This window comes from Mauremys reevesii, linkage group 14 (assembly GCF_016161935.1).
Source record: "Mauremys reevesii isolate NIE-2019 linkage group 14, ASM1616193v1, whole genome shotgun sequence".
NCBI lineage: Eukaryota > Metazoa > Chordata > Testudines > Geoemydidae > Mauremys > Mauremys reevesii.
Window position 1 is genome coordinate 40,395,572 of NC_052636.1, and position 27,724 is coordinate 40,423,295.

General features: G+C 49.4%; 1 pseudogene; it reads right to left on the minus strand.

The window, feature by feature from the left end:
• LOC120381704 overlaps positions 1-27,724 on the minus strand; it is a 177,110-nt pseudogene that overhangs the window by 124,891 nt on the left and 24,495 nt on the right.

Consider the following 27,724-nt stretch of genomic DNA (forward strand, 5'->3'; position numbering starts at 1 on the left):
AAACAGTGATAGAGAAACTGGTAAATAATCACAATGCCCAGGCTTGAAGTAATCGGAAACACAGAATTCAAAAAGCAAAGCTCAGGGGCTATTTGGGGTTTATTCTCTGAGCTGAGCCGTGTGCTATAGCACAGGGAGCACTTTTGGAAGTCTCCCATCCCACAACGGGGGAAAGGAAAAGGATTCTTAGGTTCTAGCACGGATTGAAGGAGGATGGTAATAGGGAATAAGGGAATCCCTCTGACTTACCCTAACTACGTCTGTTGTTGCAACGGGTGAAATGACCTTTTTTCCCTATCTCTGCCCTGTTCCTGCTCTTTGTTATAGTTCAATATATTTTAAGTGGGAAAAATGATGATGAAAATATCTGCTCTCCAGCACAACCTGCAGCAACATCAGAACAACTGGGAATGAAACAATTTGTTCCCCAAGGGAGAACTCGATGACTAACAATTGCTGTGAAATGGGGGAACAGTATAACCGTGATGCTCAGGGTTTGTTTAGACTAGGGAAAGTGATGGAGTTTAGGTCAGGTCAAGGGGGAAGCTAATGCCAACCCCTGCACCTGGGCTGCATCTGCACTACAATTTTTCACATTAAGATCACTAACTTGAGCAGCCAACGACATGTACAGTCCTAGTGGATGTCAGGCACGGGTAGTTTTTGCCTCAGTGTAGCTTGTTGGGATCAACCTCTCTCCCCCCACCTGGAGGGATGAACATTCCTGGCCGGAGGGAACACACTCCTGTGACTCAAAAGGAAAGGAGGTGATAGAAAAGATCACAGGACTGACCCCGAAGAAGGATGAGGTGCAAAAGGCAGAAGCAGGCAACTGATCTGGTGGAGCTGAGAGACCACAGTGAAGATGGTACAAAAATCACTATGTGGGAATGAGCAAATGTGATTTTTTTTAAAAAAAATTTTGGCCAACCCTAGTGAAGGGATTTATTACAGTTCTCTCTCATGTGGCTTTTCTGATGTCTAATGAGGCTTGAGCGCTGATTGTAGCTTTTCCCGCACTCAGAGTGTGATTCTCCTATGTGAGACAACGTTTAAGCTGTGCTTGAAGCTTTTCCCGCACTCAGAGCATGTGTAGGACTTCTCTCCTGTGTGGATTCTCTGATGTAAGATGAGGCCTGAATGATTAAAGAAACATTTCCCACACTCAGAGCATCCATAAGATTACTCACCCATGTGGATTTTCCTATGTTCGATAAGGTTTGAGCTCTGATTGAAGCTTTTCCCACACTCAGCGCATATGTAGGGCTTCTCTCCTGTGTGGATTCTCTGATGTGTGATAAGGGCAGAGCACTGACGAAAGCTTTTCCCACACTCAGAGCATATGTAGGGCTTCTCTCCTGTGTGGATTCTACGATGTGTGATAAGGTGAGAGTTCCGATTGAAATTTTTCCCACACTCAGTGCACGTGTAGGGCTTCTCTCCTGTGTGGATTCTCTGATGTGTGATGAGGACAGAGCGCTGACTAAAGCTTTTCCCACACTCAGCGCATGTGTAGGGCTTCTCTCCTGTGTGTATTCTCCGATGTGTGTTCAGGGTAGAGATCTGACTAAAGCTTTTCCCACACTCAACGCATTCATAAGGTTTCTCACCCATGTGGATTTTCCTATGTTTGATAAGGTATGAGGTCACATTGAAGCTTTTCCCACACTCAGTGCACGTGTAGGGCTTCTCTCCTGTGTGGATTCTCTGATGTGTGATAAGGGCAGAGCACTGACGAAAGCTTTTCCCACACTCAGCGCATGTGTAGGGCTTCTCTCCTGCGTGGATTCTCTGATGTGTGATAAGGGCAGAGAGCTGTTTGAAGCTTTTCCCACACTCAGAGCATGTGTAGGGCTTCTCTCCTGTGTGGATTCTACGATGTGTGTTCAGGGTAGAGCTCTGACTAAAGCTTTTCCCACACTCAGCGCATGTGTAGGGCTTCTCTCCTGCGTGGATTCTCCAATGTGTGATAAGGTCTGAGCTCTGACTAAACCTTTTCCCACACTCAGCGCATTCATAAGGTTTCTCACCCATGTGGATTTTCCTATGTCTGATAAGGTGTGAGGTCCCACTGAAGCTTTTCCCACACTCAGAGCATATGTAGGGCTTCTCTCCTGTGTGGATTCTACGATGTGTGTTCAGGGTAGAGCTCTGACTAAAGCTTTTCCCATACTCAGAGCACATGTAGGGCGTCTCTCCTGTGTGGATTCTCTGATGTGTGATAAGGTCTGAGCTCTGACTAAAGCTTTTCCCGCACTCAGCGCATGTGTGGGCGCTCCTGTGTGGATTCGCTGATGTGAGATGAGGGCTGAACTATCAATGAAGCATTTCCCACACTCAGAGCATTCATAAGGTTTCTCACCTGTGTGGATTGTCTGATGTCTGATAAGGGCAGAGCTCCGATTGAAGCTTTTCCCACACTCATGGCATGTGTAGCGTGTCTCTTCCAAGTTGATTCTGTCGCTTGTTATAATGTCTGAGAGGCTACTCAAGTTTCCCTCTGGCCTCCCCTGAGTCTCACAGGCTTTTGTTTTTTCTGGGAGTGCATAACTCCCGGAAACATGCCCTTTGGATCTTCCTGATAAAGTTCCATGTGGTTCTCCTTGCTCAGCATCTTCCTGATGGGGTTTCTCCTCCTCATTCTGATTCACCATCCCATCACCTGATGGGAGACAGAGAGAATCCAGACACAGATCACTACCTGCACCGGAAAGAAAGAAAATCTCAGAGAGAGGAATGGAAAAAGGGATGAACAATCCAAAATATGTGGGGGAGAGATCAAACCTATTAGGAGCTGATTTTCCCCAAACCCTTCCCCAGAGGAGAGAGGAAGGGATCAGTTTTGGTCTGCATCTCATGAGAACACTCAGGGGAAAGAGAGATCCGGGAGGGACCTGCTGCCAGTTGTCAGTCAGAATAGGAGGGAAGCCATGAGTGACATTTGCCATAATGATTCCACGTCTGCAGGGAACAATCCTGAACTTGGAGAGCTCACAGGGTCTTTGTAGGGCATCCCGAATGTTTCCTGCATTCCCACACAGTTGTTGAGTTGGTTTAACCAAGTCCTCACCTGCGAAGGCAGCTCTTGGAAGCACTTCTTTCTCAGAGCCCTGGAGGTCTGGGACCCACGGCTCTTCCCCTCGTTCCAGCTGCGACATCACATCAGGTTTGGAAACTGGAAACCCTATTGCAGGCAAAGAAAACAAGGGAGGTCAGTGGAATTTGTGGGATACTTGGCACAAAGAATAGTCCATGGTTTTAACCCCCAGCTCATTTTTAAGCAGTAACATCCCAAGGCCAGCTTCCTTGGCTCAAAGTGGCAGGAGAGTTATTATGATTATAAATCATATTCATTACCTTAGTGCTAAGGAGCAACTAACAGTGGGTCCCCATTGTGCTAGGCAGAGTACAAACACAGAATAGTAGCTGGCCCATGCCCTGAAGAATTTATAATCTAAATACACAAGACAGACATAGAATGGGGGAACGGATAGACCCCACTATCTCTTTCACACACACACTGCTCACAGCCCCTGGAGAGAAAGCAAAGCACAGGAACTGGACGTTAGTCCAGCAAACACAGTGGAGGACAAGCTGCAATCTTCACACAATGGTCAAAAAGGAGAGGCATGTGGGTCCCTGCCCATAGAGAGGGGCTGGCTACAGGCCTGATACCTGAGGGGCCATTCCTTGAGCAGACCATGGAGGCAGGTCAAAGGCTTCGCTACCCCAGAACTGTGACATCACAAAAGCACATTTTGGGGAATTAGGAAATCTAGTGACTCAGGGGTAATGGGAGGGAGAATTAAACTCCCCCAGTGGGAGGAGAAGGCTGGGGAATTACACACTAACATTCAGAAGCAACAGCCTCTAATTCTTCCGGAAAAGGAGAAGGTCAGAAACAAGAACTGGGCCACGCAGCCTCAGGAGGGACAGGCTCAGAGATCCAAGGAGCCTGGAGGGAAGACAGCTTGTGGCTGCTGCAGATGGGAAGAGGGGGGACAAGACTCTCTCCAAACTCTCACTCTTCTTGACCCCGACCTGATTTTACAATCTATGACCCAGTCTCACGTCTTGTGGGCAATTTCATACTCGCTAGAGGTAAGATGTCATAATCAGAGTATTGCTTATTAGCTTGGACCATGCATGGAGGGGCAAGGAGGTGAACATAGATAAATGGGTTATTAAGGGCAGGTCGACACTACAGCCGGGATTGACACACTGAGATTGATCTAGCCGTGGTCGATTTAGTGATACGATTTAGTAAACGTGGCCTAAGCTTGCTACAGTTCAGGGCCTTATATTAAGCTGAGGCTTTGTGAGAGTGGTTATGCTGAAGTCTGGGATTTACCTGAGGTTTGGGTACGGATTCAGGGTTAAAGGTCTGGGATCCCCCACAGCTCTAGATCCCCACATCTCTCCTCCTCCCACTGATCCATCCAGCCCACTTCCTGGGTGCCCTTCCTCCACACTGCCCTCTCCTTCTTCCCATTACTCTCAGCCGGCACCACCTCCTGGCGCCTTGGGAGCTTCTTGTGTTCCCTCCTCGTCTCTCATTACCTTATCCCTCCCTGCTGCCTGCTAGTCTATGGGAGACAAGGAAAAAAAGGGGGGACAAAGAAACTTGTCAATACTTGGATGATGAATAATGGTATAAAGTTATTACTGCTCAGGTTCTTTAGAGACCTCACAGCTTCTAATAACCCAGGGACAGGACTCCTTACCCAGTGAGGTCACCGTCTCATAGTTCTCCTGCATGACATCCCTGTAGAGGGCTCTCTGAACAGGGTCCAGCAGAGCCCATTCCTCCTGGTGAAATACACAACCACCTCCTCGCAGGTCACGGGCCCCTGAAAGAGCCAGAGTCCACCACTCAGTACCTGCTGCCCCACTCACAACCCCACTACTCACAGAACAGTAGCACCAGGTAAATGGAAGCTCCGGGAGGCACATGTTAACAGAGTCCCACCTCACCTTGCCTAGAACAGCCAGGTGGCATCAGAGGGTAGAAAGAGAGAACCTTTGTGTCTCCCAGCTGACAGACGGAGGCAGGGTCATCACATTTATCATATACCTACTAGCCAGAGCTTAATATAGGAGATGGGGCTGTCTCTGGACCCTGCTGGTAGCTCCCTGGTAGGAATCCCAACACTCTCCAAATAAAATATATGGAAGAAAAGGGAAGTCAATAGTAAAGAATCTAAGTTAGAAGGTCAGAATTGTAGAAAGTTGGCAAGGGAAGCTAACAGAAATCAATGATCAACCAATGAAAATAAGAAGGAAGTTTTTAAAAGTACAAAATTAATCCTAACAATGGTAGTGGTACATTACTAGATGGAAATGGCAGAATAATCAACAAACATGCAGAAGAGGTAAAAGTGTTCAATAAATATTTCTCTCCTGGATTTGGAGAAAAACAGATGATGTAACTCATATCATAAGATGTTGACGCTGACAGTCTTTCCATTCCAGAAGTAACTCATGAGGATGTTAAACAGCAGCTATTAAAGTTAGATGTGTTTAAATCAGTGGGTCCAGATAACTAGAGTTCTGAAAGACCTGCTGGAGGAGTGTGGTGGACTGTTAATGTTGATTTTAATTAGGACTTGGAACACTTGGGAAATTCCAGAAGACTGGAATAAAGCTAATGCTGTGCCAATATTTAAAAACTATCAAAGAGATGACGCAGCTAATGACAAGTGTGTCAGTCTGACATCGATACCGGGCAAGAGAATGGAGCAGCCGATACTGGATTTCATTAATAAAGAAAGGAGGGTAATATAATTAGTACCCATTAAAAAGGTGTAGACACAATAGATCCTATCAAACTAACTGTATATCCTTACTGGATGAGATCAAAGGTTTGGTTGCAGCTAATAGTACGTAGGCATATGAGTTGCTTCAGCACAATATTTTGACTAGAAAGGTACAAAATACACACGGCATACATTAAATAGATTAAAAACTGGGATTGTAAATAGGGAACCATGGTCGAGTGGATTTCCTTCTAGGGGGTTCCCACAAGGATTGGATCTTGGCCCTGTGCTATTAACATTTTTATCAATGACCTGGAAGAGAATATAAAATCATCACCGATAACGTTTGCAGTTGCCACAAAGATCGGGGGTGGGGGTAACTAATGAAGTGTCAGTAGGTTCAGGCTCCAGCACTGGGAGTCTGGGAAGTTTTCCCATCCCTGGCTGGGGGGTTATTTCCTGTTCCACAAAGAGGGGAAGTTTCATTCCCTACACTTGTGCCTTGACATTAGGACCTATCTGACACTACAGCCCATATTCAGCATAGTGGCAGGATTATAATATGATTAGGACATGAGGCATTTTGTACAAGATTAGTCAATTGCGGTGTAACTGGAAAAGTTATGATTTGCTGAATATGATTATCCTACCTGTGTGCATGGATCATGTTTGTATCTGAAGTTATGGATATTGACTCTGTATCTGTCTTTCAAATGTGCTTACTCTGAGTAACACCCACAATGAGCCTTTCAGGTACAACAGTGAAGAAGCCGGACAATGCTGATGGTTCAGCAACAAAGACATGTGACCAGACCACATGACAATGAACTTCATTTTGGTACCTGTATTTTTCCACAAACTGGACTGGGAACTGAGTTTAGAACAAATGGTTCCTGCCATATGGAAAAGCTACATAAGGTGGGGTGTGACATCATCTCTTGGCCTCATTCCCCACACAAGAGAACTCCTGAAAGCACCTGAGGAACAAAGACTGAACTGAGGGATGTGCTGGTCCCAGGGTAAAGGGATTTCTACCTTGTGTATGGAAACCTGGTGGACCGCTTGTAGCATCAGTCAGGGTGAGAAACTGCTAATTCAAATTCTATCCATCTAGTATGTTAGGCTTGGTTTGAGTTGTTGGTTATTTGCTAAGTAATCTGCTTTGATCTGTTTGCTAACACTTATCGCTGGGAAATTGGCTGTTGTCTCTATCTGTCCTTGAGTGGCTCAGGTAAAGCACTCAGGTAGCTTAGTTGGATGCCTGGCGCCACCTGCTGTCGTGTTGGGTGATAACAGGCCCTGGAGAGGCTGGCTGAATCTCCAGCAAAGCAGTGTGAGAAGGGCCAGCCCAGCTTGAGGGTTAGAGGGCACAGCGGTTCCCAGAAGCCCCCCAGACTGCACCCTGGGGTGACAACCCATCACACCCTACATTACACAAGTCTCAGCAGGTTTGTCACATCCTGTCCCCTCCCTTTCTCCAGCCAAGATATTTCCTGCCTCCCACCACCTCTAGCAGCTCCCACCAGTGGTGAGCTCCAGCTGGGTCGCATGAACCGGTTGTTAAATTTAGAAGACTTTTTAGAACCGGTTGTTCCAGGACAACCGGTTCTGAAAAAGCTTTTAAATTTAACAAAGGCTCGGGCAGCTGTCCACCCGGCCCCCGCCCCAGCTCACCTCCCCCTCTCCTGTGAACGCTCCGCCCTCCTTCTCCTCCCCCTCCCCTGCTTCCCACGAATCAAATGTTTGCGCGAAGCCTGAAACAAGCAGCAGGCAGGTAAGCCAGGCCGGGGAGGGGGGACGGCGTGCGCGGCCCAGTCCGGCTCCACCTGAGCGGCTCCCCCTGGCCCCGGCTAAGCGCCCCAGCCGGGTCCTGGCCAAGCACCCCTGGCTTGGGCTGGTCCCGGCCAAGCGGCTCGAACCAGGCCCAGCTCGGGCCCCGCAGCACCGGTCCCGGCCGAGCGGCTCCAGCCTGGATCGGGGAGTCGGGTCCTGCGGCCCAGTCGCAGTCCCGGCAGAGCGGACCCGGTCCTGGCCCCAGGCAGTGTGGTAAGGGGGCAGGGAGCAGGGAGGGGGTGTTCGGTGGGTTGTGGGGGGTGGATAGGGGTCGGGGCGGTCAGAGGGCAGGGAACAAGGGGGTTGAATGGGGGCAAGGGTCCCGGGGGGCAGTCAGGAAGGAGCAGGGGTTGGATGAGGTGCTGGGGGGCAGTCAGGGACAGAGAGAAGGGGTGGTTGGATGGGGCAAGGGTTCCAGAGGGGCACCAAGAATGAGAGGAGGGGTTTGATGGGGTGGCAGGGGGCAGTCAGGGGACGGGGGGGATGGGTCAGGGGTCCCCGGGGGTGTGTGTGTCAAGGAGCATGGGGAGTTGGATGGGGCACGACCCCCGGGGGGGGGCATGACCCCCTCGTGAGGTGAGGAGGAGGGAACCTGTTAATATTTTGGCAGCTCATTACTGGCTCCCACCCTCCTATACATTTACTGCTCCTCTCCCTCCAAGCAGAACCCACCACCAGCTCCCTGAGAATCCCTTACCTGAGCCAGCTCCATTGCAGCCATTTCCTTCCCCCTGGGAGGAGGGGATGATCTGGAGCGAAACGTGGACGTTAATCTGTAGCCTGCCATGGCGAGAAGGGCAATGTGAGAGAATGCAGACAGGGTTTCTGTCCTTTCCACATGTCGATTCCCCCCAGCATTGTTCCCTGCTAATGGACACTCTAGGTTCTGCCACACTGTGAAGCACAGAGTGGTAATAAATAAAAATAAAGGTAATAATTGGAGATATACTGTTATATCCTTGGGGGCAGCCGGTTTAGGAAGAAATCACTTGAGGCCAGACAGCAGACAGCTAACAAAACCACCATTTTATTTACAGACTCAGAGAACTCACCCAGCCGGCTGAAGCTGGCTGAGCTATCCCCTAATAATCTAACTCAGTTACCATAGGAACCAAAAACCATGACAACCAAATACACAACATATTCCTCCCCCCCAATAAGAACATCCCCTAAATAAAACACACACTAGACTAGAGAAGGAGGGTAGACTGCCTCCATTCCCGGCTAAACCCTGGGGATTATTTTGCCCCATAACCATGGGTTTGCCCTAGCTAAAGATCCAGCCGATGAGGAGGCCTTCTGTCTCTAGGTGGATTACGGCAAACTTCTGGTGTTGTTGCACCCGAAAGTACCATGGGCTCAGGGTCCGCAGCACGAACGGGTGAGGAGGTGGTATCAGCTCGTGCTGGGCAAAGGGGCATCCCAGCCTCCGGCAGTAATGGAGGAGGACAGTCAGGAATAGGTGATTCGGTGTCTCACCAGGAGGGGTGAAGTCAGACCCCTCAACTGCAGATGGGTCCTGAAGACTGGCATGACCTGGCAACAGCTGATCTACATGTCGCCGCCAGGTAAGATTCTCTGCAGTCCGGACTGTGTAGGAAACAGGTCCTGTTTGAGTGATGACTGTGGCCGGGACCCATTTAGCTCTGGAAGTATAATTCCGAGCCAAAACTGGCTGTCCTGGGCTAAAGGTTCGGTCTTTTGCTCTGGGTGCCCATCTGATGACTTGATATTGCTGCTGATGTTGCACAGTTTGTCTGGGTTCAGAAGGTTTCAGCAGATCAAAGCAAGTGTGCAGCTGTCGTCCCATCATTAGAAAGGCCGGAGATGCCTGGGTCGTAGCATGAGGTGTGTTTCTATAGGAAAGTAAGAAGGTATCCAGATGCTTTTGAATGCAGTGTTGTCCCCTTGCTGATTTCAAAGCGTTTTTCATTGTCTGCACAAATCTTTCAGCTAATCCGTTGGTGGATGGATGATATGGTGCTGACGTGATGTGGTGTATCCCATTTGCCTTCATAAACTTTTGAAACTCCTGAGCGACAAACTGCGGCCCGTTGTCGCTCACAAGTTGTTCTGGCAGACCAAAACGACTAAAGAGTCCTTGTAGTTTTTGGATAGTACTCTCTGCAGTAGTGGACTGCATTATAGAGACTTCTGGCCATTTAGAATGGGCATCTATTGCCACCAAGAACATGCTTCCTTCAAGGGGGCCAGCAAAGTCAACGTGAATACGTTGCCACGGGTTTTCAGGCCAGTCCCATGGGTGTAGGGGTGCCCACTGGGGTGCATTCCTCACACCCTGACATGACATACAAGCTTTTGCCTTCTCTTCAATAGCACTGTCCAATCCAGGCCACCAAAAATAGCTTCGTGCAATTTCCTTCATGCACACTATTCCACAGTGACCAGAATGTAGCTGTTCTAACAGCTGTGATCTCAGTGGTGGTGGAATAATGACACGTCTCCCCCACAACAAACAACCAGATTGGACCGATAACTCCGTCCATCTGGACATGTAGGGAACAAGGTCAGATGAGACCGGAGAGGTTTGTCGAGATTTTCCACGCATCACCAGGTCCATAACTTGGGACAATACTGGGTCAACGCGGGTTGCCTTCTTTATCTGAGTAGCAGTGATGGGTGTATTCTCTACCTGTTCAAAGTAAGAAGATTTCCTTTTGGGCACTATCTTGATGTTTGACCGGCAAAGGCAACCTTGAGAGGCCATCTGCATTGCCGTGCAGAGTGGATTTCCGATATTTGATTTCATATGTGTGTGCTGAAAGTAACAATGCCCAACGTTGCATACGACTAGCAGCTAATGGGGGAATGCCTGTGTAGGGTCCAAAAATTGATGTCAGAGGTTGATGGTCTGTGAGAAGAGTAAACTTTCTCCCAAACAGGTACTGATGAAACTTCCAAATTCCAAAAACAATTCCTAATGCCTCATGTTCGATTTGGGCATAGTTAGTTTCTGCTTTACTTAGAGTGCGTGAAGCAAAAGCAATAGGTCTCTCTTCTCCCAAAGGCATAATGTGTGACACAACTGCTCCCACTCCATAAGGGGAGGCATCGCAGGCCAATTGTAGGGGTAAGGATGGATCAAAGTGCGTTAGAACTTCAGAATTTAGCAATGCATCCTTAGCTTTGTTAAATGCAACATCACAGGCTTCAGTCCACTTCCAGGCCTTGTTCTGCCCAAGGAGCTCATGAAGTGGTTTTAGCAGTGTGGCTAACTGTGAGATGAACTTTCCATAGTAGTTCAGTAGTCCTAGAAATGAGCGCAGCTGGCTTACATTTCGAGGTGGGGGAGCCTCCACAATAGCTTTAACTTTTGCAGGGGCCTTATGAAGACCTGCAGAATCAATGATGTGTCCCAAATATTCAACAGAGGGCTTGAAGAATTCACACTTGTCTTTGCGAACTCGTAGGCCATACTCTTCCAGTCTTTGTAGGGTAGCCTCTAAATTCTTTAAGTGATCCTCTTCATTTCTTCCAGTGACCAGGATATCATCCAGATAGCACTGAACGCCTGACAAGCCACACAAGATCTGGTCCATAGCCCTCTGGAACAGGGCGGGAGCAGATGTTATTCCGAAGCGTAGGCGGCAGTATCGATAAAGCCCCTTATAAGTCACAATAGTCAACAGCTCTTGGGACTTTTCATCGACGTGCATCTGTAAATATGCTTGACTCAGATCAATCTTACTGAACTTTTGTCCCCCAGCCAGGCCTGCGAAGAGGTCATCGATGCGGGGAAGCGGGTATTGCTCTGCACACAACACTGGGTTGACAGTGACTTTAAAATCACCGCAAATCCAGAGAGAGCCATCTTTCTTCACGATTGGAACGATAGGAGTGGCCCATGGGCTATGGGTAACTGGTATTAGGACTCCATTGGTGACCAGGCGCTTCAGGTCTGCTTCAACTTTTGGCCTGATGGCATATGGCACAGTTCGGGCTTTCAGATATTTTGGTGGACTGTCAGGTTTAATGTTCAATGTCACAGTGATTCCCTTCATACTTCCCAAATCATCTACAAAAACAGCAGCATGTTTCCTTAGTATAGGGGTTAGACTGGTTTCTTCTTTAGTCATCCAGTGCACTTCTGCCCAGTTCAGTTGAATCTTCCCAAGCCAAGACCTACCCATTAAGGCTGGGTAGTTACCTCTCACCACAAACAGTGGCAATTTAGCCGCCTGTCCATTGAGCTCCACCTTAACATCAATAGTGCCCAGCATGAGCACAGCTTCTCCCGTATATGTCTTCAGAACAGTTTTTGTTGCCTTAAGCAGAAGATGCTGTAGCTTTTCTTTATACACAGTCTCAGAGATCAGTGAGACAGCTGCACCGGTGTCCAGTTCCATGCGTATAGGTTTGCCATCCAATAACGGAGTTACCCAGTATTCATGTGAGCCCACTGCCAAAGACAAAACATGCAATGGCACTTCCTCTTGCGCTGAGGTGTCACCTTGATCATCCTGGGTCTGCTCTAGGGTATGCAAGGTTCCTCCTTTTGTCAGCCAGACCACAGGCCTCTTTTTCTTTTGTTTACAGGCACACTCAATGTGTCCCCTTTTGCCACAGTGTTGACACATCAGGTCCTTACACCAGCATTCTGATGCCTGGTGGCCCAGCTTACCACAGCGGTAACATTCTTGACTCTGCACCGTTTTGTGGGTCAGTTCTTGTGACACTTTTTGCACCCTAGGGGATGCACCGATGTATTGTGCCTCCCTTGTAGCCAGTTCCATGGAGACAGCAATATCAACAGCCTTCTGTAATGTAAGCTGAGCCTCTGTCAGTAGGCGCTTCCGTATAGCTTCACTGCAGAGGCCACACACTAACCTGTCACGCAGGGCATCATTTAACATCTCTTTAAATTCACAGTGTTCTGCTAGCTTTTTTTAAATGGCTACAAATTGTACGACTGTTTCATCTTCCTTTTGGTCTCTTTTGTGGAACCTATATCTTTCAGCAATTACCAGTGGTTTTGGGGAGAAATGAGATCCCAAGATTTCCACAATGTCACTGTAAGATTTAGTCTCAGGCTTAACAGGGTGTAGTAAGCTGCGTAGCAGGGAGTAGGTTTTAGTCCCTACAATACTTAAGAATATTGGCACCTTCTTTGTTTCTGTAATGTCATTTGCAATACCAAAAAGCTCAAAACGCTCAGTATACACATGCCACTGCTCTATATTCTCATCAAAAGGTTCCAGTGGCCTGGTCAGAGTAGCCATGATTTTAGTTTCACTTTCACAGTCAGTGCAAACAAGCAGTATTTTTCTTTGTTTGTTTTGTACCTTGACTTCTACTTTCTTCTGTTACTGGAGTAGCACCAGGATCCCATCCATCGTCGCCACTTGTTATATCCTTGGGGGCAGCCGGTTTAGGAAGAAATCACTTGAGGCCAGACAGCAGACAGCTAACAAACTACCATTTTATTTACAGACCCAGAGAACTCACTCAGCCGGCTGAAGCTGGCTGAGCTATCCCCTAATAATCTAACTCAGTTGCCATAGGAACCAAAAACCATGACAAACAAATACACAACAAACTGCAATGTTAGAGAGAATCATGAACTGCTCAGAGACCATTGATGTAGAGAAGCAGCAAAATTTATAAGAACATAAGAAAGGCCGTACCGGGTCAGACCAAAGGTCCATCTAGCCCAGTATCTGTCTACCGACAGTGGCCAATGCCAGGTGCCCCTGAGGGAGTGAACCTAACAGGCAATGATCAAGTGATCTCTCTCCTGCCATCCATCTCCATCCTCTGACGAACAGAGGCTAGGGACACCATTCTTACCCATCCTGGCTAATAGCCATTTATGGACTTAGCCACCATGAATTTATCCAGTCCCCTTTTAAACATTGTTATAGTCCTAGCCTTCACAACCTCCTCAGGTAAGGAGTTCCACAAGTTGACTGTGCGCTGCGTGAAGAAGAACTTCCTTTTATTTGTTTTAAACCTGCTGCCTATTAATTTCATTTGGTGACCCCTAGTTCTTGTATTATGGGAATAAGTAAATAACTTTCCCTTATCCACTTTCTCAACATCACTCATGATTTTATATACCTCTATCATGTCCCCCCTTAGTCTTCTCTTTTCCAGACAGAAGAGTCCTAGCCTCTTTAATCTTTCCTCATATGGGACCCTCTCTAAATCCCTAATCATTTTAGTTGCTCTTTTCTGAACTTTTTCTAGTGCTAGAATATCTTTTTTGAGGTGAGGAGACCACATCTGTACACAGTATTCGAGATGTGGGCGTACCATGGATTTATATAAGGGCAATAATATATTCTCAGTCTTATTCTCTATCCCCTTTTAATGATTCCTAACATCCTGTTTGCTTTTTGACCGCCTCTGCACACTGCGTGGACATCTTTAGAGAACTATCCACGATAACTCCAAGATCTTTTTCCTGACTCGTTGTAGCTAAATTAGCCCCCATCATGTTGTATGTATAGTTGGGGTTATTTTTTCCAATGTGCATTACTTTACATTTATCCACATTAAATTTCATTTGCCATTTTGTTGCCCAATCACTTAATTTTGTGAGATCTTTTTGAAGTTCTTCACAATCTGCTTTGGTCTTAACTATCTTGAGTAGTTTAGTATCATCTGCAAACTTTGCCACCTCACTGTTTACCCCTTTCTCCAGATCATTTATGAATAAATTGAATAGAATTGGTCCCAGGACTGACCCTTGGGGAACACCACTAGTTACCCCTCTCCATTCTGAGAATTTACCATTAATTCCTACCCTTTGTTCCCTGTCCTTTAACCAGTTCTCAATCCATGAAAGGACCTTTCCTTTTATCCCATGACAGCTTAATTTACGTAAGAGCCTTGGTGAGGGACCTTGTCAAAGGCTTTCTGGAAATCTAAGTACACTATGTCCACCGGATCCCCCTTGTCCACATGTTTGTTGACCCCTTCAAAGAACTCTAATAGATTAGTAAGACACGATTTCCCTTTACAGAAACCATGTTGACTATTGCTCAAGAGTTTATGTTTTTCTCTGTGTCTGACAATTTTATTCTTTACTATTGTTTCAACTAATTTGCCCAGTACCGACGTTAGACTTACCGGTCTGTAATGGCTGGGATCACCCCTAGAGCCCTTTTTAAATATTGGCGTTACATTAGCTAACTTCCAGTCATTGGGTACCGAAGCCGATTTAAAGGACAGGTTACAAACCTTAGTTAATAGTTCCGCAACTTCACATTTGAGTTCTTTCAGAACTCTTGGGTGAATGCCATCTGGTCCCAGTGACTTGTTAATGTTGAGTTTATCAATTAATTCCAAAACCTCCTCTAGTGACACTTCAGTCTGTGACAGTTCCTCAGATTTGTCACCTACAAAAGCCAGCTCAGGTGTGGGAATCTCCCTAACATCCTCAGCCGTGAAGACTGAAGCAAAGAATCCATTTAGTTTCTCCACAATGACTTTATCATCTTTAAGCGCTCCTTTTGTATTTTCATCATCAAGGGGCCCCACTGGTTGTTTAGCAGGCTTCCTGCTTCTGATGTACTTAAAAAACATTTTGTTATTACCTTTGGAGTTTTTGGCTAGCCGTTCTTCAAACTCCTCTTTGGCTTTTCTTATTACACTCTTGCACTTAAGTTGGCAGTGTTTGTGCTCCTTTCTATTTGCCTCACTAGGATTTGACTTCCACTTTTTAAAGGAAGTCTTTTTATCTCTCACTGCTTCTTTTACATGGTTGTTAAGCCACGGTGGCTCTTTTTTAGTTCTTTTACTGTTTTTCTTAATTTGGGGTATACATCGAAGTTGGGCCTCTATTATGGTGTCTTTAAAAAGGGCCCACGCAACTTGCAGGGATTTCACTTTAGTCACTGTACCTTTTAACTTTTGTCTAACTAACCCCCGCATTTTTGTATAGTTCCCCCTTTTGAAATTAAAGGCCACAGTGTTGGGCAGTTGAGATGTTCTTCCCACCATAGGGATGTTGAATGCTATTGTATTATGGTCACTATTTCCAAGCGGTCCTGCTATAGTTACCTCTTGGACCAGCTCCTGCGCTCCACTCAGGATTAAATCTAGAGTCACCTCTCCCCTTGTGCGTTCCCGTACCAGCTGCTCCATGAAGCAGTCATTTAAAGTATCGAGAAATTTTATCTCTGCATTTCGTCCAGAAGTGAAGTGTTCCCTGTCAATATGGAGATAATTGAAATCCCCCACTATTATTGGGTTCTTAATTTTGATAGCCTCTCTAATTTCCCTTAGCATTTCATCATCACTATTACTGTCCTGGTCAGGTGGTCGATAATAGATCCCTACTGTTATATTTTTACTAGAGCATGAAATTTCTATCCATAGAGACTCTATGGAACCTGTGGATTCGCTTAAGATTTTTACTTCATTTGAATCTACACTTTCTTTAACATATAGTGCCACTCCTCCCCCTGCACAGCCTGTCCTGTCCTTCCGATATATTTTGTACCCTGGAATGATTGTGTCCCATTGATTGCTCTCAGTCCACCGGGTTTCTGTGATGCCTATTATATCTCTATCCTCCTTTATCACAAGGCACTCTAGTTCACCCATCTTATTATTTAGACTTCTGGCATTTGTGTACAAGCACTTTAAAAACTTGTCCCTGTTTATTAGCCTGCCTTTTTCTGATGTGCCAGATTCTTTTTTATGTGACTGTTTATCATCTGATCCGGCCCTTACATTATACTTCTCATTCCTCTGCTCCTGACTATAACCTGGAGATTCTCTATCATCAGACTCTCCCCTAAGAGAAGTCTGTGTCCGATCCACACGCTCCTCTGCAGCAGTCGGCTTTCCCCCATCTCCTAGTTTAAAAACTGCTCTACAACCTTTTTAATGTTTAGTGCCAGCAGTCTGGTTCCACTTTGGTTTAGGTGGAGCCCATCTCTCCTGTATAGGCTCCTCCCATCCCAGAAGTTTCCCCAGTTCCTAATGAATGTGAACCCCTCCTCTCTACACCATCGTCTCATCCACGCATTGAGACTCTGAAGCTCTGCCTGCCTACCTGGCCCTATCAAACATGTAACTGGTTCTGACTTATTTACTTGGTCTTAAAAGAGAACAAGGATCTGAGTCTCCTCCCTGTCAATAACCCCCTGCTCAGCCAATCAGGGTAGAGACTGAGGACGGGAGGCTGAGGGTTCTCACCAGAGAGCCCAAAGGATGGCCCAGGTCACTGGTGGGGATCACTGCCCGAGCACTATTTCAGCCCCACATTTTTGGGTGGACCTCCCACAGTGGGAGCTACTGAGCACTCCCCCGCAACACACACACACACATCCCTCCTGGTGTTGGGAGGGGAACAGGAGAAAGGACAAAAGAAGCAAGAGACGGAGGGAGGGACGGAGGAAAAGGTGAAACAAAAAGGACAAATCCCAATGTCCCCAGTGATTCTAAGGGACAAAATCCCAGGTGTGCAAAAAAATTCTGCCTCCTTAAGCTCCTGTTTTCCATGCCTAGAATCCAACTGTCACCACATGGATCAGACTGAACAGGTTTCTAACCTTCAGGAGGCTCTTACCTTCTAAACAGGGACGGCTGTTTTCTAGTAAAATCACTACAAGGGAAGGCGAAAACTCGAAAGAGGTTCCTCCTGGCGCTCACGTCCGTGAACCCGAATACTCTCTCAGTCCTCAGAGAGAGACCTGGAGAAGGAGACTTGCTGGAGCAAAGCCACAGGGGTCTCTGAGGTTTCCCTGGCCCCTGGCCCCTGTCCTGCCTGGCTGATGTCAGCATCTCTCTGTGAGGTCACCACCTCCCCACCACCTTGGACCAATAGTCTGAGGTCCTGCAAAAGGCCTTTGTGATGTCACTGCCACACCCCTCCCTCGCTGTGCCAATGTCCTGCCCCTGGCCAGGCACTTTGCAGGTTTGAGCTACTCCCTGTGGATCACCCCACTCAAGGAGCGTTCGTTCTAGGCAGCAAGCCGGCTAGACAGGGAAACATCAGACGCTGCTCCCAGTGCTACACTCAGTTTTTCAGAAATTAGTCGACTTTATGGCCAGAAGAGACCATTAGAGCATCTAATCTGACCCTCTGCATATCACAGGCCTCCTGTAGGACACAATAGCAGGTCAGGGAGGGGGCCTGAGGAAGTGAGCAGGCAGGCAGTGGCGGGGGGGGCAGGTGAGCTGGCGGCTGGCCCCAGCTCACCTCCACTCCACCTCCTCCCCTGAATGCCCCGCCTCGCTTTCCCCCCTCCCCCTGCTAATCAGCTGTTCACACAGGAAGCCTTGGAGGGAAGAGAAGCCGTGTGGCGGCTTCGCACTCAGGCCCAGCAAGGTGGAGACGGAGACGAGGTGAGCTGGGGCAGGGGGGCCGCCCACACCGCAGCAGGTAACCCGGGGGGGCACTGGGGAACCGCTCCCCACCCCAGCTCACCTACCTCCCCTCTGCCTCCCTGGGCCTGAGCACGAAGCCGCCATTTGCTTCTCAGCCCTCCCAGGCTTCCCGCGCGAACCGTCAGGGGCAGGGGTTCCAGGGGCCGTCAGGGGACAGGGAGAAGGGGGGGTTGGATGGGGAAAGGGTCCCAGGGGGGCCATCAGGAATGAGAGGAGGGGTTGGCTGGGGCGGCAGGGGGCCGTCAGGGGACAAGGAAGGGGGGTGGATGCGGTAGTGGCCCCAGGGAGGTATCAAAGAACACCGGGGTTGGTTGGGGTTGGAGTGGGCCACAAGCCCCATTGGGGGTGAGGAGGAAACCAGTTGTTAAGATTTTGGGAGCTCATCACTGGCCAGAGGGGTGGGAGGCTGAGGAGGTGAGTTGGGGGGCAGTGGCGGGGGCTGAGAAGGCGAGCAGGCAGGCAGTGGCGGGGGGGGGGTGAGCCTGCAGCAGGGGAGGGGGGTTGAGGAGGTGAGTGGGGGGGTGGGAGGCTGAGGAGGTGAATGGTGAGTCAGTGGCTGACCTGTTCTACTGATCTGGTCGGGCTCCCAGCCCCTCTCCAAGGGGTGCAGCTGTCTGGAGGTGCTGCCTTCCTCAGTCCCACCTCATTCACTCCACAGGGCAACTGATTACCAAGTGGGAGGAAGATCTTATTCTACTTCTAGCAAAGAGACATTTTTCTTTTACCTTAATTATACTACCTTAGGGGCCCCCTATAACATATTAGCAAGGTTCATTACCGCTGTTTTGGCAGGGCGGTGCTGGGGAAGGAGGGTTTGTTTCCACGGGGCGGGCAGCACTTGTGGGGGGATTGTTTCAGGGGAGCTGGGTGACACTGGGGGGGTTGTGTTTCAGGGGGCTGTGTTTTGGGGGGCTGGGTGGTGCTGGGGGGGTGTTCGGTGCAGCCAGGGTGGGTTTTGGCCCTCAGCTGTTTTCTTTGCTGTAATATTGCCCTCGCCGCTTTACGAGTTGTGCAGGCCTGGACTAAACCAAAGACTCTGGACTCAGCATTCAAGTATCCTGCAGTCTGAACTTCGAATCTGATACATTCCCTCATTGGCTACCATTGTTTGCCGAGCATGGAAGTGCTTCTTGTCCAACAAGGCAGCCAGATTGAGACACGTAGGAATGGAATGGCTCTGAAGGAATCAGCTGTTTCTCTCTGCACTTTGGATCCAAATGGTAAAAGACAGTTGTGCCCAATTTAATCATGGCGTCCTTCAGGAGTGTGATCAATACCACTTAACTAGGGAGCAGCGTTCTAAAAATAGTTTACCTGGGCCACAGGTCACCATAGCTTCCATCTCAGGGGTGAAAATCAACCAGCAGTATCTGCAATTTCTACCTGAGTTCTTGTCAAATCTTTGACCTTACTTGGAGTAATTTTACACTTCTCTGGCGTAGAATTCTTCACCAACCGCACAACAGATCAGTAGTGATAGTGAGGTACAACTCCCCCAACTATACCCTTTTATTTCTTTAATCTGGTGGCACAGATTTAAATTAGGGACTAAATTCAGGTGTGACTTAGAATCCCTGTAAGACAACAAATGTCAGGTCTCTATTAAAAATAAGTATCTTTCTGCAGCTATAGCACATTCAACAAGGATTTCATTTTCTACACATTTGCAGCATCTCCCGGGGTGAGCCGAACAGAAATGTCACTTCCATTTTTCCCATCTCTACCTAGATAGGGATTGCATTACCCAAATAGGCAAAATGCAGCTGATTAGGAAGGCGATATCTTCAGGAGTGATCTCCTGCAGGGCCTGGGCCACAATGGCTTTGGTAGCCAAATGCATGGGCACTTTGTTTAATTACAAATGAATCCTCTTCCCAGCCCTTTAGAAAAAATATTGACTTAAAAAACTGAACAAAACAGGGATTGGGATGGTGATGAGGAATCAGGATAAATCAGAGGGATTCCCTATGTTCTTCTCCTGTTATAGAGGAGAAATGACATTTTCCCCTATCCCTGCCCTGTTCCTGCTCTTTGTTATAGTTCAATATATTTTAAGTGAGGAAAATGGTAGTAAAAATGTGCTCTGCAGCACAACCTGAAGCAACATCAGAACAACTGGGAATGAAACAATTTGTTCCTAATAGGGGAACACGATGACTAACAATTGCTGTGAAATGGGGGAACAGTATAACTCTGATGCTCAGGGTTTGTTTAGACCAGGAAAAGTGATGGTGTTTAGGTTAGGTAAAGGGGGAAGCTAATGCCAACCCCTGCACCTGGGCGCATCTGCTCTACAACTAAAAATTTCCTTTTTTACCCCAAGATCACTAACTTGAGCAGCCAACGCCATGTACAGCCCTAGTGGATGGAAGGCTCAGGTAGTTTGTGCCTCAGTGTAGCTTGTTGGGTGTGACGATACGGTCCTGGCGGGACCCAACTGAGAGTGCCAGTTCAGGACCAATTGCTTAAACAGGGCAGTTATAGCCCTAGGCTGGGGGTTTTTCCACCTGTAAGGCAAACCAAACCAGCCAGCCAGCCAAAGAGGACTTTGGTTTCACCCCACTGGCTAACCACAAGTCACACAAGCAATTCCCTCAGACACTCCAGTCTTCCAGTATCACCACCAGTGCACTCGTCCTGGGGATGAATGGTTATGAAAACCAACACCCCGATAAAAGAAAAAGGTTCTTTCGATCCCAAAGAATCAAGTCCCAGACTGAGGTCAATATACACATCAGATCTCACCCACAAATCACGCTGTTGCCAATCCTTTAGAATCTAAAATCTAAAGGTTTATTCAGAAAAGGAAAAAGATAGAGATGAGAGCTAAAATTGGTTAAATTGCTGAACCTCTGGCACTGTCATGGATCCATAGGATCTCTGCAATGCCCTGGCTTTTAAACAGTCCTTGGGAGGTGCCCCTTGAGTGCACTAGACCCCCAAGGGCTCCCACTCTTCCACAAGGACAGGCCATGTAGCTTCAACACCTGAGACTGAGCCTCTGGCTTCAACACTCCTACTTCAACCTGTGAGCTCTGCCAGCAGGCCCAGTTGAACGACACTCCTGTTCAGTGACGGTTCCTCAGTCAATGCACAGAGCAAGTTTTTGCTGGGGCACTGGGCAGACTGTTAAAACGTAGCAGGGTTTATTAGTCAACTGAAACACAGCACTGGAAAGTCCTTAGATTAGCACAAGGAAGTGAAGATGACAATATAGTCCATATTGGCCAATGCCCTTGAGCCAGGCTACTGTACAAAACGCTTTGGTTTCCTTTAACTGCACCTGTCCATTTGTCTTTGCTCCAGTAGAGCTCCCTGCGCCTGCGAGCCCAGTTCTTCCTGCTCCCAAAAACATAACGAGTCCATGTGTGCTTCACTCAGCCAAGCGGAGATCCTCCCATGGACAGGTGACAATCATTCCCTTGTCTCCGTCGGGTATTCACTGATGTAGGTTGGTCCCAGCCTGTCCTTAATGACCCATTCATATCACTCCATGACAGCTACATGACAAAACACCCCATGTCTCCTGCTCGTTCTAATCATAGCAATACCAATCACAGAGGGAAACTGAGGTGCGTATTGGCATCATACAAGTATCACCAAAATTCCCACCTCTCTCACACACACACTGCTCACAGCCCCTGGAGAGAAAGCAACGCACAGGAACTGGATGTTAGTCCAGTGAACACAGTGGAGGACAAGCTGCAATCCTCACACCCTGGTGAAAAAGGAGAGGCATGTGGGTCCGTATCCAAGCACGTGCCCGGGATGGCCAAGCCGTGGGGGCCGCCCTGGCGGTCCCTGTGAGGGCGGCATCAGGCAGCCTTCGGCGGCTTGCCTGCGGGAGGTCTGCCAGTCCCGTGGATTTGGCAGCAATTCGGTGACGGGTACGTTATGTGGATTGATCCTTGCCTATGATTTCAATTATAACTGTCTCCATTCAATCAATCTGTGTTTCACCAAATTTCATCTTCTCAATTAACTGTGAGTAGCCATGTACAAGGGCGAGTTGTGCCCCAATACGCAAACTTATAGGTGTAAAAATTGCACAGGCTACACTCCCACCCTGTGACATCATCAACGAAGTGCCCATTTGTGCCTGGGTAGGGGCCTTGCTACGGGAGGGAGGATGCAGCAAGGACTCAGGATCGGTGGCCGGGGTCTCTGTGCACAAAGATGGGGAGGTTACATGGGGACGTGGGTAATGAGCGGGAGAGGGAGGTCAAGAGTTAAAATAATAATATTTGGGGAAAAAATGTATATAAGTGAAACTGAACAGAAATAAGACTGGAGCGTGAGCTCTAAAGCAATAAGACTTGGGTAGGGATTCAGGGTTAAAGGTCTGGGATCCCCCACAGCTCTATATCCCCAAACCTCTCCTCCCTCCCACTGACCCACCCAGCCCACTTCCTGGGTGCCCTTCCTGCACACTCCCCTCCCCTTCATCCCATTACTCTCAGCCAGCACCACCTCCCGGCACCTTGGGAGCTTCTTGTGTTCCCTCCTCGTCTCTCACAACCTCCTCTCTCCCTGCTGCTTCTTAGCTCTAACCCTCCCCATGTCCTGGCACCCCAGAATTATCTACTCCCCCCTTCTCTGCCCCTCCCACAGCTACATTCTCCATTCACCCGTGGGGTCCTGAATGGCAGCTTTATACACTCTCCTATCAAAAGAGGAGCTCATCTGACTGTCACACAAGCCATGCATCGGTCACACACCTATTTACTCAATTTAGAATTCTACAGGCAGCATATTTTCATCTTCAAATGAGGGAAAGGCATGAAAGCTACAAAAGGCATGAAAGCTACAGTTATTAATGTAGTTATGAATGTAGCCAATAAGGATACATTAAATGCAATTTTAAAATGACTAATGGCACCAAAAAGGCAAATATCCAAAAATTATTCTAGTGGGTGGAAGATAAGACAAAAAAATGGGGGCAAGGAAACTTCTCAAAACTTGTATGACAAGTAAAGGTATCAAGTTATTACTACTCAGGTTCTTCAGAGACCCCACAGCTTGTAATGACCAAGGTAACAGGACTCCTTACCCAGCGAGGTCACTGTCTCACAGTTCTCCTGCATGACATCCCTGTAGAGGGCTCTCTGAGTGGGGTCCAGCAGAGCCCATTCCTCCCTGGTGAAATACACAGCTACCTCTTCGAAGGTCACCGGCCCCTGAAAGAGCAAGAGTCCTACACTCAGCACCTGCTGCCCCATTCACACTTTCAATCAAATGGAAGCTCTGGTGGATGACAGTCAACAGAGTCCCATCCCACCCCGCTCAGAGCATCCAGGAAACACCAGGGGGAGGGGACGAAGTGAGAGCCCCTTGTCTCTCCCAGCAGATCCATCCCCCCCCCACCATCAGACTTAGTGGGGGGCAGATGACATGACGGTCCAGGGGGGCCTTGCTGAGGGGGTTCCTCCAGCAGGGGTGTCCTGTCTCTCCTCCCCCCACTTCTCTTCAGCTGTCTGCCCCTGCAGCTCTTCCTGCAGCCCTGCCCCCTCCCCTGACTTGGAGCTGCCCCTGGCCAAGCTGCTCCCAGGAGCCTCCTGTGCTGTGCTGGGGGGGGCCACCCTCCTGCCTCTGTGCCCAGTCTCTGCTGAGCTGAGGTGGGGGGACAAGATTCTGTGCTGCTGCCTCTGGGTCAGGAGTGGGGGCTGCTGGGCCCTGCTGCCGTGTGAACGAGCCTTCAGACTAGTGAGTGCCGCTGGGCTGGGAGTGACAGCGGGTGTGTCTCACACTCCCCCACCACACACACTCACCCCACAACAGACACGTCAGTTACTGTTGTTACTTCCTTTTACCTCCTGTCAAAATGAACAAAGTACATATAGTCTCTGTAATTTTATTCTTTCACATTCGGTCAGGATGACAGTGCTGGTAGTTTAGCTTTTTAATGGATCTCTGAATTTCATCATTTTATTTCTGTCTTATGCTTAAATTCAGTTCTCTGAGTAACGAGTTCTAAAACGCCTCACCTGGCCTGGCTGGAGTAATTATCATTATTACTGTTATTGCCGTATTGTGCTTTGTCATTCGTTATTTGATTGTACCACTGTAAATAACAGACTGTACATTTTGCTTGTACTTACCTTAGCAGGGCTCGTTTGAAAAAAAATAGCTAAACTCAAAACTTTAGACACTGTGCAGATGAAGATCATTTATCTTCAAACTGTATTTTTAACTCTGTCTGTAAAGTAACTTAAAATTTCTATGAAAATAAAAACGCAGCTCCAAGTAGGATACTAAGAGCAGTGATAGAGTCAAATCTTACTGAGTCACATACACGATTGTGATCTGTAAACACAAATGCTAAAATAACTAGAAAAATTATGCAGAGAACCAGGCACATGCAGGGCCATGGAGTTTTTATAGCACGTTGGGGGTCTTCGAAAGAAAAAGGTTAAGAACCCCCCCTAAGCCTCCCTGGTGGGTGCCCCTCACATCTCACAGCAGCCGCTGGTTAATCAGGTCGGGCTCCAGCCCTGGGAGTCTGGCCCATTTTCCTAGCCCCACCGAGGGGGGTTGTTTCCTGTCCCACAAATTAGAGCATTTCCACCCTCTAACCTCATGGGTCTGTTCCTAGAATGGAAGCCGCATATTGAACAAGTCCCAACAGGTTTGCTACACCCTGGCCTCCTCCCATTCTCCACCCTGGGAATTTTTTGGCTACTCCAACCTCCAAACCAGATTGCCCAAAGCTCCTACCTCCGGTGTGTTTGCTGTCCCTCTCCCTCCAGCAGGAATCCACCAGCAAACCCCCGATAATCCCTACCTGAGCTGGCTCCACTGCAGCCATTTCCCTTCCCTGTCCCATGGGAGGATGGGATGAGCTGGAGCGAAACATGGACGACATCCTGCAGCCTGGCAGGGCGAGAAGGGCAGTTGCAGAGGTTTCAGAACAGGCTTTAGTTCATGTCACATCACGATTCCCCCAGGATCTTTCCCTGCAGAGACACAGCCTAGGCTCTGCCATGCTGGGAACATGCTCCAGCTCTTTATTGCAGGGGAGACCTGGCCCCTCCTGCCAGGCTAAGCCCACAGGGAGATTTTTCAGCCTCCCCAGTAATAAAGTCTCTGAACAAAATGCTGGAAAGGAGCAGAACCAAAGGGGCTGGGCAGGCTCCATAGGGACACTGGCTCCTCCCTTCCCCTACTGTGCGGCCATGTCCTGTCGCTGGCAGAGATCGGCCCCCCCATCTCCCCCCCAGAGGCAGCCGTGTCTGCGGGCTCCCCCAGCCAGCACCTACTAACCCCCACCCACGTTGGGGGAGTGACACAGGACAGCAAATTCCCACCTACCCAAGGACAAATTGCTGCAGATAAACGGGCTGGGTTCACATCCCAAAGCTGAGGAGAATTGAAGAATTATGAAGAAAATAGGGAAAACAAGGGAATCTCCTTGGATTTTCTAGCCACATGTGGGGAGGGGAGAGAGAAGGGGAAGAACCAGAGAGAATTGTTATCAGTTTTTGAGATGGAAAGAAATGGCACAAACAGGAAAAGGATGCAAGTAGCTCACCCCCATGACCATAGGCGTGTGCAGCACATTTCATTAGGGTGCGCACCCAGGGAGCCCTGCCCTAGCCCCACCCCATCCACTGCCTCCCCCTTCCTGCCCCCTGGCTGCCCCCCTCAGAACTCCAACCCCCCCTGCTCCTTGTCCCCTGACTTCCCCCTCCACAGGCCCCCCCAACTGCTAATCACCCCCCCAACTATCCAACCCCCCTCCCCACCTCCTGGCAGCTCTGTCTAGTGGCTGCTCCCACCCACACACTCAAAATGGCAGAGGAGGCTCCCTCTCCTTCAGGGGGAAGGTTGCCTAGTGGTTAAGGCACAGGGCTCAGGCTCAGGTGTTCTGGGTTTGAGTCTCTGCTCTGCCACGGACTCCCTGCTTAGCCTTGGGAAAGTCACTTCACCTCGTTGTGCCCTAGATCCCACCTGCCCAATGGGGCCAACACTGACCCTGCCTCCTGGGCTAAATCCATCCATGGCTGGGTGATGGGGGGGGGGGAATGGAGATACCAACATGGGGAGATTTGGGCTGAATTTCTCCACAGCCGGAGAGTGAGACCCAGCTCCACAGGGGGGATGGGGCGAGAGGGGCTCAGGCCAGCTCCACACAGGGGAGGGGGGGTCAGGGCTTCGGCCCTGCAACTTTTGCCACTAAGGTGGCTGGGGCTCCCGAGCCGGGGACTTCAGCCCCACATCGTCTACCAGGGTCCAGAGCTTCTCCTCCCCCCCCCACACCCCAGCGTGGCTCCTCTCCCCCTCCACACCCCACCCAGTGCAGCTCCTGCAGGGGCCCGGGGCTTCTCCTCCCCCCCCCCCACCCCAGCGTGGCTCCAGCCCAGTCCGGGGCTTCTCCTCCCCAACTCCAGCTTGGCTCCTCCCCCCCCACCCCCTGCCGGTATCTGGAGCTTCTCCTCCCCCCAACCTCCGCCTGCCCCAGCCCCAGCCCAGCTGGTCTCCCCGGGGCACCCGCTGCTGCTGTGGCCGGAGCCGAGCCGAGCCTGGCGGGCAGGGAGCAGCGATTCCCGCAGGGGCCATGGCAGAGCCCCCAGCCCGAGCGGGACGGGGCAGCCCCAGGGGAGCGGGGGGGCTCTGCTCAGGGCTGGCTCCAGACCCCAGCGCGGCAAGCACATGCGTGGGGTGGCATTTGCCGGCAGGGGCGGCAGGCAGGTCCAGCGGACCTCCTGCAGTCATGCCTGCGGGAGGTCCACCGGAACCCGGGAGCAGCGGACCTGCCGCAGGCATGACTGCGGAGGGGGCGCTCAGGACGCGGCTCCAGAGTCAGCAGAGGGTGTGTGGGTGGGGGAGCACTGGTGGGGAGGGGGGAGCACATGGCTGGGGCAATGTGGGGTGTGTGTGGGGGAGAGCCCATGGCAGGAGGGTGCAGGTCAGGGGGGCAGAGCCCAGGGCTAAAGTGGCAGAGGTGTGGGGGAAGAGCCCAGAACTGGGGCAGCAGGGGGCTGTGGGTGGGGGGAGAGCCCAGGACTGGGGCAGCAGAGGGTTCAAATGGGGGGGGGAGCCCAGGTGTTGGGCAGCAGCAGGGTGTGGGTGGGAGCAGCTAAATTTTTTTTCCTTTGGGTGGCAAAAAACCTAGAACCAGCCCTGCCTCCACGCACCGTGAGGTAGGTAGGAGCGGATAATTATTATCCCTACTTGAAAGAGGGAGAAGCTAAGGCTGAGAAAGGAGAATTGAATTCTCTTAGGTCACACAGCCAGTCAGTGGCAGAGTTGGGAATAGGACCCAAGAGCCCTGATTTTCAAACTAACCATTGGATCTTGAATTTCAGACATTGAATGACCTGAATAAAATGCTCTCAGATGAGCTCCAGACCAACAACAGTGCACAGGAATTATTCAGCAAGTATTTGAGGAGAACTGCAATGTTAGAGAGAATCATGAACTGCTCAGAGACCATTAATGCAGAGAAGCAGCAAAATTCATCAAACATAGAACTGGTTCTGACTTATTTCCTTGGTCTTAAGAGACCAACAAGGACCTGAGTCTCCTCCCTGTCAATAACCCCCTGCTCAGCCAATCAGGGTAGAGACTGAGGACGGGAAGCTGAGGGTTCTCACCAGCGAGCCCAAAGGATGGCCCAGGTCACTGGTGGGGATCACTGCGCGAGCACTAGTTCAGCCCCACATTTTTGGGTGGACCTCCCACAGTGTGAGCTGCAGAGCACTCCCCCGCAACACACACACACACACACACACACACACACACACACACACACACACACACACACACACACACAC